At 40.7% G+C, this 13,584-nt stretch overlaps 1 protein-coding gene across 4 annotated transcripts in view; it reads left to right on the forward strand.

The window, feature by feature from the left end:
- The window catches only part of ST8SIA5 (ST8 alpha-N-acetyl-neuraminide alpha-2,8-sialyltransferase 5), a 60,949-nt gene that overhangs the window by 2,621 nt on the left and 44,744 nt on the right, over nucleotides 1-13,584 (forward strand). For 2 of the 4 annotated variants that reach the window (XM_085212688.1, XM_085212690.1), the window contains exons 2-3: nucleotides 1,987-2,137; nucleotides 2,899-2,981. The gene's annotated coding sequence lies outside the window, so the exon portion shown is untranslated. Of the gene's footprint in view, nucleotides 1-1,986; nucleotides 2,138-2,898; nucleotides 2,982-5,559; nucleotides 5,761-9,769; nucleotides 9,851-13,584 lie in introns of those variants that run through there. The other 2 variants (XM_085212689.1, XM_010725162.3) reach the window with 2 other exon arrangements.

The following is a 13,584-nucleotide window of genomic DNA, read 5'->3' on the forward strand; positions in this document are numbered from 1 at the left end:
CAAGTGGTCTCATGATGTACACAAATCAATTTTGACAACATTTGGTGGTGTGGAGGATGGGGTTATCAAAGGCTGTTGGTTCAAAGACTGGTGTGTTTGCAGGACTTGCTCTGGCCACGCACAAGGCAGCTCAGAAGTTAGGCAGCCTGTTCTGGTTTTGGGTTAATGGTGAGTCTCTTTTCTCAGGGAGGGTATTAGCTCAGGGCTGGGACTTCATTACCATCACTGAATAGCTTCCACTCCTTTGTTGGCATGGATCTTGAGAGTTCCAGGCGTGTCTGAGGTACTCAAGTCTGCCTTCACCTGCATATATATACACATGCTCTTGTTCCTGGAACAGTTCAAATTCACTACTAACTCTTGGGATTTTCTAGGCTATCACTGCTGTTAAAAGGTTTGATTAATTTGTTGCCGTCACTTTTTGTACTTTGTTCCTTCTGATCTCTGCAGTCTATGTTTCTGGAGCCTTGACTGTCCCACAAAACTTAATTTCACACTGAAATCCAGGCAATCGGGGCATAATGGTATATATAAGTTGCAACTGACTTTTGTTTTCCTCATAGGCTCTTACTTAATAGAAGTTTTAAAACTCTTCATCAGAAAGCTGAGGAGTTTCATTTGGTATTTTATAAAATTACACATTGGTAGTCAAGTAATCCTTCAGATTTTGCCTGCTCTTCAGAAAGGCTGGAATCCATTTCACTAAACATCAGACATCTAGCAGATATCTACACTGAAGACCTTGCTTAGCAGTGCAGAGACAGGCACTTCTGGAAAGCATTTCACCCTGTTATTTGCCTGTGATTGGTTGTGACTGAATGACAGTAGAATATGCCACATGGTATCATCTCTTCTACTTCACTAGATGGTTTGCAAGAATATCTGGCTCTGATACTAATGTGGAAAAGCAGCTCAAAATATTTTCAAGACTGCTGTCTCTGCATTGAATTTATTCTTTCCACCTTGAATTGGTGAGTTTTCTGCTGTGCTTGGTTTGAAATTGTTTGGGCCCAAATGGCTGTTTTTGAAAACACAAGGGATAAAAATGAAAATTTTGAAAAGACTGATATTTGTAAATTTGAAATGAGCTGGGACTGTGCTAGTAAAACACACTGGCTTGTCTACACACGCCCAGTGAACTGGGTCAACTTGTTTAGAATTGAGGGTTGGTCTCTTAAATGAGGCACCCAACGTGGTTTGGGAAATGAGTGAAAGGCTTTGTAAGATTACATCATCTCTGTCCGTGCTTGTGAAAGAAATTAATGATTATACCCTTTTGTTATCAATTCTTACAATTATACAATTACAGTTAATACTTCTTACAATTTAGTATCGTATTTATAGTGATGATACTATATCATAGAATGGTTTGAGTTGGAAGGGACCCTTAAAGGCCATCAGGTCCCACCCCCTGCGGTGCACAGGGACACCCACAGCTCCAGCAGTGCTCAGAGCCCATCCAGCCTGACCTTGGGATCACCAGGGACAGGGCATCCACCTCTGGACAATATTAAACTCTATTATTAAATATAGTGATACAAATGTAGAAGTTTTATCACTGATACGTTTTATCAAATAATCAAGAAAATTTAGTTGTGTTCATTCTACTCTGTAAATCAATGAAAAGGGAAGGGTGGGTGCAATGAATGAGATGTTTATCTGCTTCAGGAAGAACACAGGCAGAATTTCTACAGTGAAGTAACTGAGGGCAAACAAAGAGTCAGTGCTTTGGTAACTTTTCTGCACTGGGGACATCTGTCAGATGCACTGAGAAGGTCACATCTGTTTCTCTGGAAGCAGACTTATGTTTTGTAATTGATTGGAAAAAATGGCATAGGCCAAGGGGCGATGCAGTAGATTTGCCCTGAGCAGAGCCAGCGTGGAAATAAACACAGTTTGAAGAAGCTTACCAGGAAAGCAATTTTGGTGAACCTTTGCTTAAAAGGCTTGAAGTCTCTGAAGTATCTCTCCATCTTTATTACTCAGGAAGAGAGCAGGATGAAGACTGAATGCTCTAATTGAGCCAGACGTTGCAGCCAGCTTCCTGCTTTGCTAAAGGCAGAAATGATTCACGCTACTTGAGGAGGCAAAAAACATCACATCCACAAAAACAACACTGTTAAGAACTTCTGTATATGTAAGTGACAATAGGATGGTTATAAGAGTTCTGTGTAGTTGTTCACTCTTCCAGGAACTCCCAACATTTCTGACCTCACCAGGCAGCAGTCATAAGCAGCTTATGTAGTAATGACAAATGTGAGAAATGTTAAAAGAAATCACTATAGTCACAGGAAAAAAAATGTCTGTTGTGGAGCTGAATGCTAGTCTGTGGTCAGTATTTTTCATTTTACAAGCAGAATGATAGATTTTATAACACCTTCCTTCCACTGAGAACTGAAAAGTAAAATGTGAACTCTTTCTAGTGTCTCTGATGTAACTGTGAGACACCAAATTTCTGCAGATCAGACAAATTTGTCAGTGTTGCATAAGGCAAAAAAGTAGAATCCCAGCCATTCTGTCATGTTTTTATTTGGTTGTAATGCTGACAGGTCCATGGACTTGTTTTTATCATTAGTGGGAACAGTTAGGCACTTTTTATTTCCTTATTTATTTTTAATACTTGTCCTATATCTTTTTGCAACTGAACAATCCTTTGAAGCTGGGAAATTGCATTAAGATGAGAAAAAAGAAAAAGGAAGGATTTTTCTTGTTGGCACTTCCATGTGTCTTTCCAGGTGGAAGTACAACAGAGCACAGCAAGGCAGGGATTGTAAGGGGAACCCTGTTGTGTGTGGCTCCTGGAAGGCATATGGTACAGCAGTGTTCCAGCTCTTGACTGTGAATTTTTCTTCTTGTGTTCTCTTCTAATGTATGCTCCAATTTTCTGTCTGTGCTTAGGGACAGAGTGCTTCTTCATCACCAGAACTGCCTTCTGAATCAGGACCTACCTCAGAGAGAACCTTGGAAGAAACACAGTACAGGTATGAAATACTTCTTAAATAACTGTCTGATCCACCTTTATCATTAGAAGAGGTTGCAAAGGCTTGGGTTACTGGACGCTTTAGGATACTGCACTTCCAGAAGAAGAAATCTCTCTCTATCTCAAAGTGGTAGCTGCTCTGAAGAAAAGTCATGCTGGTTCTCAGCCAGTTCTTGTGCCCTCGTAATAATGCTAAGCTGCAGTTGGTTTGGTATCAGGGCTCTCTTCTGATCTCTGGAGGGAACTGCATGGAAAATACCACATTCAGAATATATTATTTAGCTTTCTCAGTATGTTTTTCAGGGCATTGTGCTGTAGGAGTGTTAACAAAACCCAAGTTCTACCTGCTCTGTTGTGTTTGGTCATGCATGTTTGGGACAACACAGAGAGCTTCACATTTCTCAGGCCCTCATTTCATAGAATTATAGAATTTGTGGCTTCTGAGGAAAAATACATAAATCTGTGGTGCTTGGTAGTTTTGAATCAAGAGGACCATGCAGGGAAATTGATCTGTAATTATGAGCTGCTCAATGACTGCTTCTGTTCTAAAGCTGGAGGGGGCCTTATGTCTGCTAAAACATATCATTATTATCATTGTTGTGATCTTATGATGCACAAAATACTTCTTACTTCACAGATGTTGAGCAGAGCAAAGTTGACCACTTTTATAGGAATGTCGTTTGTGACATTAATTAATTGTAAAATAGCTGCTTCACCTTGTTTTCCTTGCAGGAACACACTCTATTAACATGAACTGAGTGTGTAATTCTGTTGAATTTTGTCTTTTTATTTTTTATCTGTGGTCAGAGTACTGCCCCACAACCAGAACAAAAGAAGGCATTATCATCATGGTTTTCTAACAGCAACACTATTATAGTGACAACAGTGTCCCTTGGAAGTAGTAGGATCTCATATTGTCCATGTATACATGCACCACATCTCCTTAGTAGCCCATAAAGCACTTCTACAGTATTCTCAACATTGATATCTTTTAAATTTCTTTACTTCTCTGTGAGCTAGCTCTCTGTGAATAACCATTCTTGAGATATTAAGTCTGAACTTCTTGTTTCTTCTTGACCCTCTACCTGATGAAAACAAACATTCTTTGAGAGGGAACACAGAATTCTGGAAAAATCATAAATGTCCTCTTAGGGATTATATGATCCCTTCTACCCATCTCCTGCTGCTCCTCTGTTACCTGGTGACGGTGGAGATGGAAGGATAAAGTCATATTTCTTAAAGTGTAGACACAATAAGAAGGGAAAAAAAAGGTGAAATGTAGGTAGCAAACTTTATGGTTCTGCCCCCCCCCCCCCCCAAAAAAAAACCAATTCTTCCATGATATGTATTTTGAGAAACATTCCCATAAACTGTAGAATTCTCAGATGAGTTTATTGTGGGGCCCAGGACACTGGAAGCTCCTTAAACCCACTCACTGCTCTTCATCAAATGCATTCTGGGGCAGCAAGGAAGTGTTTTTATCCCTTCAATTTCCTTTTCTCTGTGGGATTCCTATAAACATATCTGGTGTGAAAAATTCAATCTATTGGTAGAAATGTTGGAGTATGGTAGAGGTAATTAATTTTTCTGAGAACCCATATTTGGTGGCAGTGTGAGTGGGGAATGTACTTGTGAAGTGGGAATGTCAGATAAGCTGATAGATAAGCTCTGACAGAATTTTAGGGGCTGCAAATCATAATAGGGATGGGGAAGTCCTGCAATGGATCTTTTCACCCATTGTCTTATATTCAAGGCTTGTGCATTTATCCAGCTTTAGAACTTCAGAGATGATTTGAGGTGTGAAATGTGATGGAGCATTGATGAGGCAGGGACAGTGCTTCAAATGTCACCAACAGTCTGTTGTTTTTCAGCCTTACTGCAGATCTACCTGGAGGCTTTTAGCAGGAGCAGAAAGCTGTGTTGTGCTGTGTTAGACAAACAGGAGCAGGCAGTGCTGCCCTCAATTAACTATTAATTCAGCAGTCCAAATTCTGCAACGCAGAGATTCAACGTGCTTTGTTATGGTTGTACTCATGAGAATGGCTCCAGATTAGGTCAGTGCTTGAGTCAAGTTACTTGTGAGAAAGTTTGCAGGATCAATTGTTAGATTAAGTATTGAACTCAAAATTATGCAGGAAGGAGCTGTTCTACCTTTCCCTCATCCCCCCCTCCCCTTTCTTCCCTTTTTTTCCTTTCTTTTTTCCCTACCTATAAAAATTGCATTTTTTGAGAACTGTAGAGTTAGAATTTTGGTTGCATTTCATGACAAATATGCCTTTTCAAAGACAGATTAAATCTTCTTACTTTTAGCTTAATATTAAAATTTCTCCTCGGAAATGGTCTCTGGGGGATTTCCAATCCATTAGAGCAACCAGAGGAGCTTTTTCCAACAAAGACAAAGAGTTAGTGCAAGGAAGAGGCTTCCCCCAACACAAAAAGCTGATTTTTTTTTTGTCACATCAGACATAAAAGCTGCAAAAGAAATTGGGTATAGAGCACAGAGTGAATAAAAAAACCAGAATGCTCGAGATGAGGCAGGGGGTGGGTTCCCTGGGCTGGGCTGGGCTGAAACTTGACATCAGGAGGCTGAAACCTAGCATTGGTGGAAGCTACTGTGATGCAGAGGTGAGGGCTGGATCTAGGATGGTGCTCAGAGGAGGTGGGAGAGGGGAACAGCAGCGGCTCAAAGCTGAGAAGAAGGAGTCCACGATTAACAGGAGAGAAACAGAGAGAAAAGGAAGACTGGCATAACAGGAGGGCAGCCACAACACATGCAGCAGGTAAATAAATAGTCACAGTATAAATAAGGGGAAGTTGGATTGGAGAGCGTTTGGCTGCTGCTGCTGTCCTGGATTTATTGCTGCTTGTGTTTGCTGTTTGGCTACAGCGCAGTTCTGATTTGTTTGCGCAAAACTTTAGAGCAAACCTATATATGTGGTGAACTGTGCTAGGGGCTTTGTTTAAAAAAAAAAAAAAAAAAAAGTCAACTTCAAACAAAAAAATTAGTTTTCATATGGTGGGTTTTGTGGGTTTTTTTGGAAGTAAAATACGTTTCTATGCTAGAAAAGAATTCAGAGGTGAGGGAGATGCATGCATGCTATGGAAGAGCAAAAATGACTGGCAGTTGGATGCTGAGCTTCTTGTACATTCAATTTCGTCCTTTGGATGTACTCTGAGCTGCTAACATCTGCACTGAAGACACTAGCCAAAAGTTTTTGAGTATCTGACTAATAATAGTTTCATGTGCTAGGAGAATGGTGTGGAATTATAGAAGTAGGAAATAAAGAGAGATCTAATGGGAGGGCTATGCGAAGAAATGTGCACAGATAGAAGTCAAATTAAGTCCTACTGAATCTGACTCAGGTGTGATTTGTCTCAACTTGACTCCTGGAGGGCTGCAGGGTGTTTTTGTGCTCGATAGCACAGGAGCACTTTGCAGATGATGCCAAGTTAATCCAATCAGTTGTTCTCTGAGCATGAGTTTCACGGATGAGCAATCGGGGCAGTGCTGGGGCTGCAGGTCATACAGGACCCCATTACAATAAGTAGCGCAAATGCTCCAGTGTGTGGGAGGGAATGGGAGAAGAGATGAAGCTGTATTTTAGCAGCGTGACCTTATAAAAGTAATCCCTACTCTGCCCTTGCAGAAAGAAATTTGAGGTCTTATTTCCTGTTTCCATGCAAATCTGTTATTTAGGATCTAGTATCAGCTAGCTGAGAGATTACAGTAATGAATCTTTCTGCCACATCCAGGAGGCTTCTGGCTCTCTGACATTGCTTGCTGTTATTGCAGGCACAGTATTAAAAACTGGTGAAAAGCCATAGGGAAGAGAAGAAAGTGGATGCCAGGATTTAAAGAAATGATGGGCCTGGACTTCCCAGCTAAACCTCAACAAATGAAATGTTTGTCTTTGCACTTGTTTCATGAGCAAAAAAAGAATAGTGAGGTGTTCCTGTTGGAGCACAGAAGCCACATACGCAGCTCCAGGAGTTACAGTTAATTGTTCTACAGAGGGATAATGCATCATCAGTGTCCCACTGCAGCTTCATTTAGAGCACTGTATGACTGCAGCTTTTGAAAGACCTCAGGTGTTTAAGGGCTATGGGTGTTTTTGACCATCATTGTTGTCTTCCTCCAGACTTAAACTGTTACAAGGTGTGCAAAGAGAACATCTGCTTTTGCAGTGTGGTTTTATTCTTGGCTCTTATTTTTGTCTGCTTACTGTAATGTTAACTTACCCTTAGAAGCCTGGTTCGTACCTTAGGCACAGGAGTATGCTTCCAAGATACTAAAAAAACCAGTGTTTTCCTATCAGGGGAAGTGAGAAAACTGGAGGAATCAGAATTTGTCTTTGCTCTTTACCCCATAGGGAAAGATTTACTCCAGAAGATGCTGGGAGCCATATATGAATGAAGGGACAAACTGTTGTAAATCTACCAGCTTTTGGAGCTGCAGTCCAGCTGCCCTGAGATTTGGTGTATAGCATTGGTTCCTGAGATAGTACTGCTATAGAATTTACTCAGAACAGCCCCTTCCTATTGAATTCTGGGAATTTTACTCAGAATCTTGCTAATGTTACCTCTAGCACCTTTTCATGCCAGCTTTTACTTAAAAAACCAATTTGTAATTTCCTGGGTCATGCAGGAAGAACGTGGACCCACTGCGGAGTTCTGAGTACTCCTTTCCAAGAACTGAAGTGCAGTCTGACCCTGCTGTCTTTATGCTTTAATGCAGCACTTCTGCGTTCTTAGCTGCTTATGTCATTCTAACAAAATGCCTCTTTTTGGACTAAGCACTGGGTAAATCATCAGTCCTGACTTGTGAACTCAATTATATATATCCTGACTCAAGATTTGAGCAGGAAATAGCTGCGGGTCTCTTTTTGGCATGTAGGTTCAGTGCTGTTAGCAGTTCTCTTCGGCTGCTGATTTTGTCAATACCCTGTGAGTGATTACACATGGAAAAATTACGTATAATGATCCTTGTTGGTTCATTGTGTCTTCCTTGTGATCTTGGCATGCTTTCAGCATTTTGTTATTCCTTAACTATCAGCTGTTATCACTCTTTTTTTTTTTTTTAGAGCTGTTACTTATTTTTCAATCAAACTTACTTTGTAATTAATTTTGGTCTTTTATTACTTTTAATATTTGAATTCAAATGTATATTTCAGTATTCTAGTAATTAACTTCTGTCTATCAGTATTCAATTCTTGCTTGAGTCATGCATTTTTTTACATTTCTAGGCTGCAACAGTCTGTTCTAAGAAGAAAAGCAAGTACTCTTCAGTTCTAGTGGATGTCATTGTTTATATTTACTTGCTTAAAGACAACCACATGCACATAAAGAACCTCCAGTGCAATGGATATGTAACTTCTGGAAATGTGACTATAGCTAATAGATATTTTTTAGCATGAGGTACTTCCTAACCCTGCAACTGAAATGAATATACTTTCCAGTTCACAGCTAATAAAAATACCAGTATCAGAAAGCAGGCTCAAATTCCTGTCAGCATCTATTCCCAGTTTTACACATCTATTCCCTCTATACTGTAGACATCAATTTCCTCCACAGCCTGTTCTGCAGGAAGTGTTTATGCTTTGACACAGAGAGTCTTGCTATATTGTCTGTGTCAGTAAATCCACAAACTTCATTGTCCTGTGCTTTGGAATTAAAATTACTTACAAAAGCAGAAATACTGTTTTTTGCAAAACACTTTGAGCTCTGCAAAGCTCTTAGCAGTGCTGCTTCTAACATGGTCATATTTCTTTAAAGTTAGAACAGAATGAGAAATAATTAGATAAATTAATCCCATATGCAGTGCTTCATTTTGCAAGGAGGAAAATGGTTTGAGTTGGGAATGAAAGCAAATTGCTGGTATTTTAAACCTTAAGATTCATTAAGTTTTCTGGGACACTTTACTTATTTCTTATGTTATCTTTTTTTTTAATATTGATTTATTTTTGGCAGCGCTGCAGGTAGATAAGACAGGGAAGAAAATCCACTGTGAGACACATTACTAAAGTTTTGTGTTTCAGGCTACATATCTATATGTGAACTTCTTGAAACATTCATACAACCTCAATCCCAGCTTAGCTGAGGAATCACCTAGTTGAAGCTGAGTAGATGTATCACTTTGATCCTAGTTTCCATTATGTACTCAAGGAGTATTGGCCAGTATTGGTGCTCCTGGTTTGTTCCTCTGTGCTCAGCATTAATTCCATTACTCTTCTTCAGCTTGATACCTCTCCTTTCCTGCAGTAGACAGTGAAGTTTTAAACACCGATAATAAAACGAAAGGATCCTATTTTACTTTTTCCTTTCCCTACCAGTAATAGCTAGAATGTGTTTTGAAAGCTGAATGAAATGAAAACAGAACAGGAAGGAAGGCAGGCATTTGGATGGACGATGCCATCATCTACACTTTGGTTTTGATCCCTGTTAGGTGTTGTGTAAGTTGCTGGGCCAAGACTACTTTATGGGGTCTTGATCAAGGCACTGTTTCTGGATGCTGTAGCCTGGGGACGGAGCTTTCTCCACGTGAAACTCTGCTGAGGGCATCAAGCCTTATTGAAAAAGTGGTTATTTGAATCATGAACTTTAGGAAATACCCACATTTGTATGCATTTTTTATTCATAAAGCTATTTGATACTGTGGATTGTTATTTGCACTTAAGGTAGTTGAGTGAATGGACGCTGTGTTACTATTCTGTGTTAAGAATTATCCATATAAAGAAGAAGCAGGGATGGTATTACCCTTGTTCTATGTGTGGGATGTTCGTTTGTTCCCAGGGAAACGATTAAGGCAGCATTTGAAGAGTACAAATGAGAAAATATATTCAAGCAGAGCTGCAGGCAGAATCTTACAGAAAAGTGAGTAAACCTTTGCATTAACCAGATCCGAGGTGGAGGTTTCCACTAGTGAATGAAGACCTAACAAGAGATCTTAAGAGCATACAGAATATTAAATGACACAGAGTGATATTAGGAATGTCTTCTTGTGTTTTCAGCCTGGATAATACTTTAATCCTCAGATCTACTGTCCTACAGTCGTCATCTGTAATTAATCAGGAATGAAATGCTCAGTTCAATTCTGTTTTTTTTTCATATCAAATTTGGCTCCCAACCACGTTGCCTTCCTATGTATCAGTAAGAATTGGATTCAGTCTGTGATTCGGATCTTCTCCTGACTGCAGGCCTTATGAAAAACTGTATTTGACTTAAAAAGTGAGACTTGCTGCAAGCTGTTTGGTTTTCCCTCTGGACATTCACTAGCCTTTAATAAGAAAGTGAATTTTTAAGTGTTTTAAAATGTGTTTTCATTGTGTTCTTAGGAGATTTGGGCAGAGCTGAGTCACTGTTCCTATCCCAGCCCTGCATTGGAGCCAATCCATAGGATGTGTGGTTCTGTGTTCTTGTGCCTCTGACTTCCACATCACCCTCCTGGCTCCCTCAGCTTTCCTTCTGCAAAGCAGGAGGCATCAGGAGGGGCTTCTCCTGCAGGACAGCAGGCAGTGAAACATCAAGATAGGTAGACTTTTGCTTTTCTCTTTCTGGCTTAGTCCAATTTTTGTTCTTCTTGCACAGAATAGCAAACTTTCCTGACTCAGATCTGTTACCTTCTGATATGAGACCTGGGCAGTGGTTAGTCAGTGGCTCTGGCTGCTGTGTGAGGTCCTTTCAAATCAATCAATGAATGTGTCTGTTATCTCTGCTGAGAAAGGAATAAATCTTAATAACCTGTGATAACTCTAAGTGCTCAGAGATCCTTGCTTTGCAAAGATTTGTTCCATTTCAGTCCATGGCTCTATGCTTTAGTAAGTAAAATACACACCTTGGTAGCTTACTATCATTTTGAGAACCGAAGGTTGTTATTTTGTCTAAATCTCACTCTGTAAGCTATAGAGGAATGTGTGCCCTTCAGGATGACCTTGCATGGTAGGAGCAAAAAAGAAAGCAGTCAGATGCCATTAGCAGCCTTTTGTGGGACTAGCGGCCAGCAAAATCTGGGAGAGATGCCTGGGGCTTTGTAGTATTGCTGTTGCATTTTTGCACATCACTGTTCAAGAGCAGCCACACCATATCCAGCAGAGCCCAGCTCAGCTATGTCATTATGCTCATCCCTCTCCACAGCTTTCCAGGTAAGGTGAATAGGCTCTTGGCTGCCAAGAATTTGTACTTCTCACCCCCGCTTTTCCCTCTTTCCTGCCAAGTGTCCCCTCTCTCAGTTTCTGGAAGCAGCTGTGGGTGCGGTGTGTCTGAGCAAGGAAGATGATCCACGTGAAAACTAACCTTTACATTTTTTTTTCTGCTGGGTTTATTCTAAGCTGGATTACCTCTCTGGTACGGACCACACATCTGTGCAAAAGCTAATGCCCTGAAGTCCAGGAGCTTTGCAGCAGCATAGGCAGGTGGCTGGGAGCATGACAAGTTTGCTTTTTCTGCTGTTAGCAGCAGGTTGAAGTGCTTGGAGTGCTCCAGCTACATACTGTCTTCAGACATTAAAACCTTTTTGTTCTAGCAGATGGTGAACATTTCCATCAAATATTCTAACCTGAAACACCTTGTTACAGACTTTTGAAAATGTGATATTTTCTTATTTAATTAGGTCTTCTTTGACCAGGCGCTATGCCTGCATTAGACAACTGTACAGATGTAGGAGAAAAAAAAAAAAAGAGAGAAAAAAAGCAAAAAAAGCCCCAAACTCTTTCCATACTCAAAATGGTATAATTTAGTCTCTTCTAGAGACGTGGATGCTGTGTTGCCCTGGGGTGATGTGTGGCAGTAACAGTGCATGGACCAGGCTGTGACTGCAGAAAATGTGCAGGGAGGAGAATAAGCCCATGACAGCATCCCCGGGCTGTGAGGCAGAGGGCAGAGAGGAGAAGAGAGCTGTTGTACTTGGGATGTTCGACTTGTCAGAATTTGTTTAGTGAAAAAACAGAAACATTTCCCAAAGCTTCTTTGCTGAGCTCTGGGCACATCTGTTGTACGTTCAGAAACAGAGCTAAAATAACACAGGAGAAAAATTAACTCCCTATTGTCAGGCATGGAGAAGGAGTGAAATCCACTTTTCAGCTATCAATTTTTAAGTGTGAAGGGAAAGATTCTGTCTCCCAGCATATCCCCAGTAGTGCCTTTGTGGGGTTACCAGGGATGCTCTGAGGAGCAGTCTGGCCAGCTTTGGGAATATCGTGATCCCAGCTCCGTGCCCATGGTACCAGCACAGCTCAGCTTTCACATGGGGTTGTCAGCAGGAAAAAAAACAGATTTTTAGCAACAGTAGATCCCAATTACTCCCCTCTCACTTGTCACCAAGCTTCTGTAAAAGACGGAGCCCAAATAAAGTCAGAACTTGTGGGGTTAGAGATATCAGCAGTCTGTTTGAGAAGGTCAGGAGCAGGGATGGGAGCAGGGAAGACATAGCTGCATCCCTTGGAGCCAAGCAAAAACTCAAACTCTGAACTAAAAGTCTCCTGAGGAGAAATATCCCTCTTCTATACTTGCTGCCAGTTCTCCTTGATTAATTGGGTGCTTTCCCCCACTCCATTCCTAGCGCATATTTTTCCATCAGTGATCTCAGTCTTGTTGGAGATGATTCATTGCCTGCAAGATCAGAACTGCTCCGAAAGTTGGAATATATTGCCTTCAGAAATTCATAGATTTCTCACTGGAAATCTTTACATGCATTTTTAAACCATCAGCCCTACATAGGTATTTGTTTGTTTTAAAGGCAATCAATGTGTGTTCCCCTCTGCAATTAAAAAAAAAAAAAAATGGATTGGGATGGTTTTCTTTCCTTGGATTTGATGTAAGTTGTCCTCCTTGAGTTCCTTAGGTTCAAAGCAGGTGATATTATGTACAGTGCACCTGTTTCCAATAGTTCCCCATCTCTAGAGAGGCAGCTGTAGCAGTAAGACTTGCTCTGGGGAAAACAACATTTTGTAATGATTTCCCATCCCCCAGCCAGCTGGGATGGAGCTGAGGCAGCTGCAGTGCAGCTCCCATGGGAAACAGCACAAAGAAGTTCAATTAAAATAATTAGTTAATGCCTTTTTTATCTGGCGTGATTGCAAATGAAAATAAATAAATAAATAAAGCTTGAAATTACTCTTCTAAACATTAGTCCTTTCTGATACTTGCCAGCACTGTTCCAAGATATCTCTGGGAGCTGGAGAGCTCTTGCTCAGTTTCTGGATTGAAGGTTTCTGTGCAGGGTACAGCCACTTCGGGGGTTAAATTCCACAGCAACGCCAACAGAAGAAAAACAATCCATATTGTTAATGCAGTGATTTAGATTCTGCTTCCGCCCTTGAAAATCAAGTTTGCCTGCCATTATGTTAAGCATGTACTGGTTTTGCTTCTGATTAAGCAGTAATCCAGAGTTTGCCTGATGATTCAACCTTATGGGGGAATGTACAAATAGAAAATACTGGGCCAAGTACACCCTGTGGCACAAATCATGAAATCTGGCATTCACCTCGTCATTAATTGCTTGTTGTTCTAAGCTTTTTCCACTAACCTTCAAATGGTGCAGCAAGCAGAGATGTCTTTTGTGGGCTGCAAAACAAAGCAGTGTACCAGGAGCTGTGTCCCCAGCAAGCTGC

Source organism: Meleagris gallopavo, chromosome Z (genome assembly GCF_905368555.1).
Source record: "Meleagris gallopavo chromosome Z, MGAL_WU_HG_1.1, whole genome shotgun sequence".
In the NCBI taxonomy this organism is placed as follows: domain Eukaryota; kingdom Metazoa; phylum Chordata; class Aves; order Galliformes; family Phasianidae; genus Meleagris; species Meleagris gallopavo.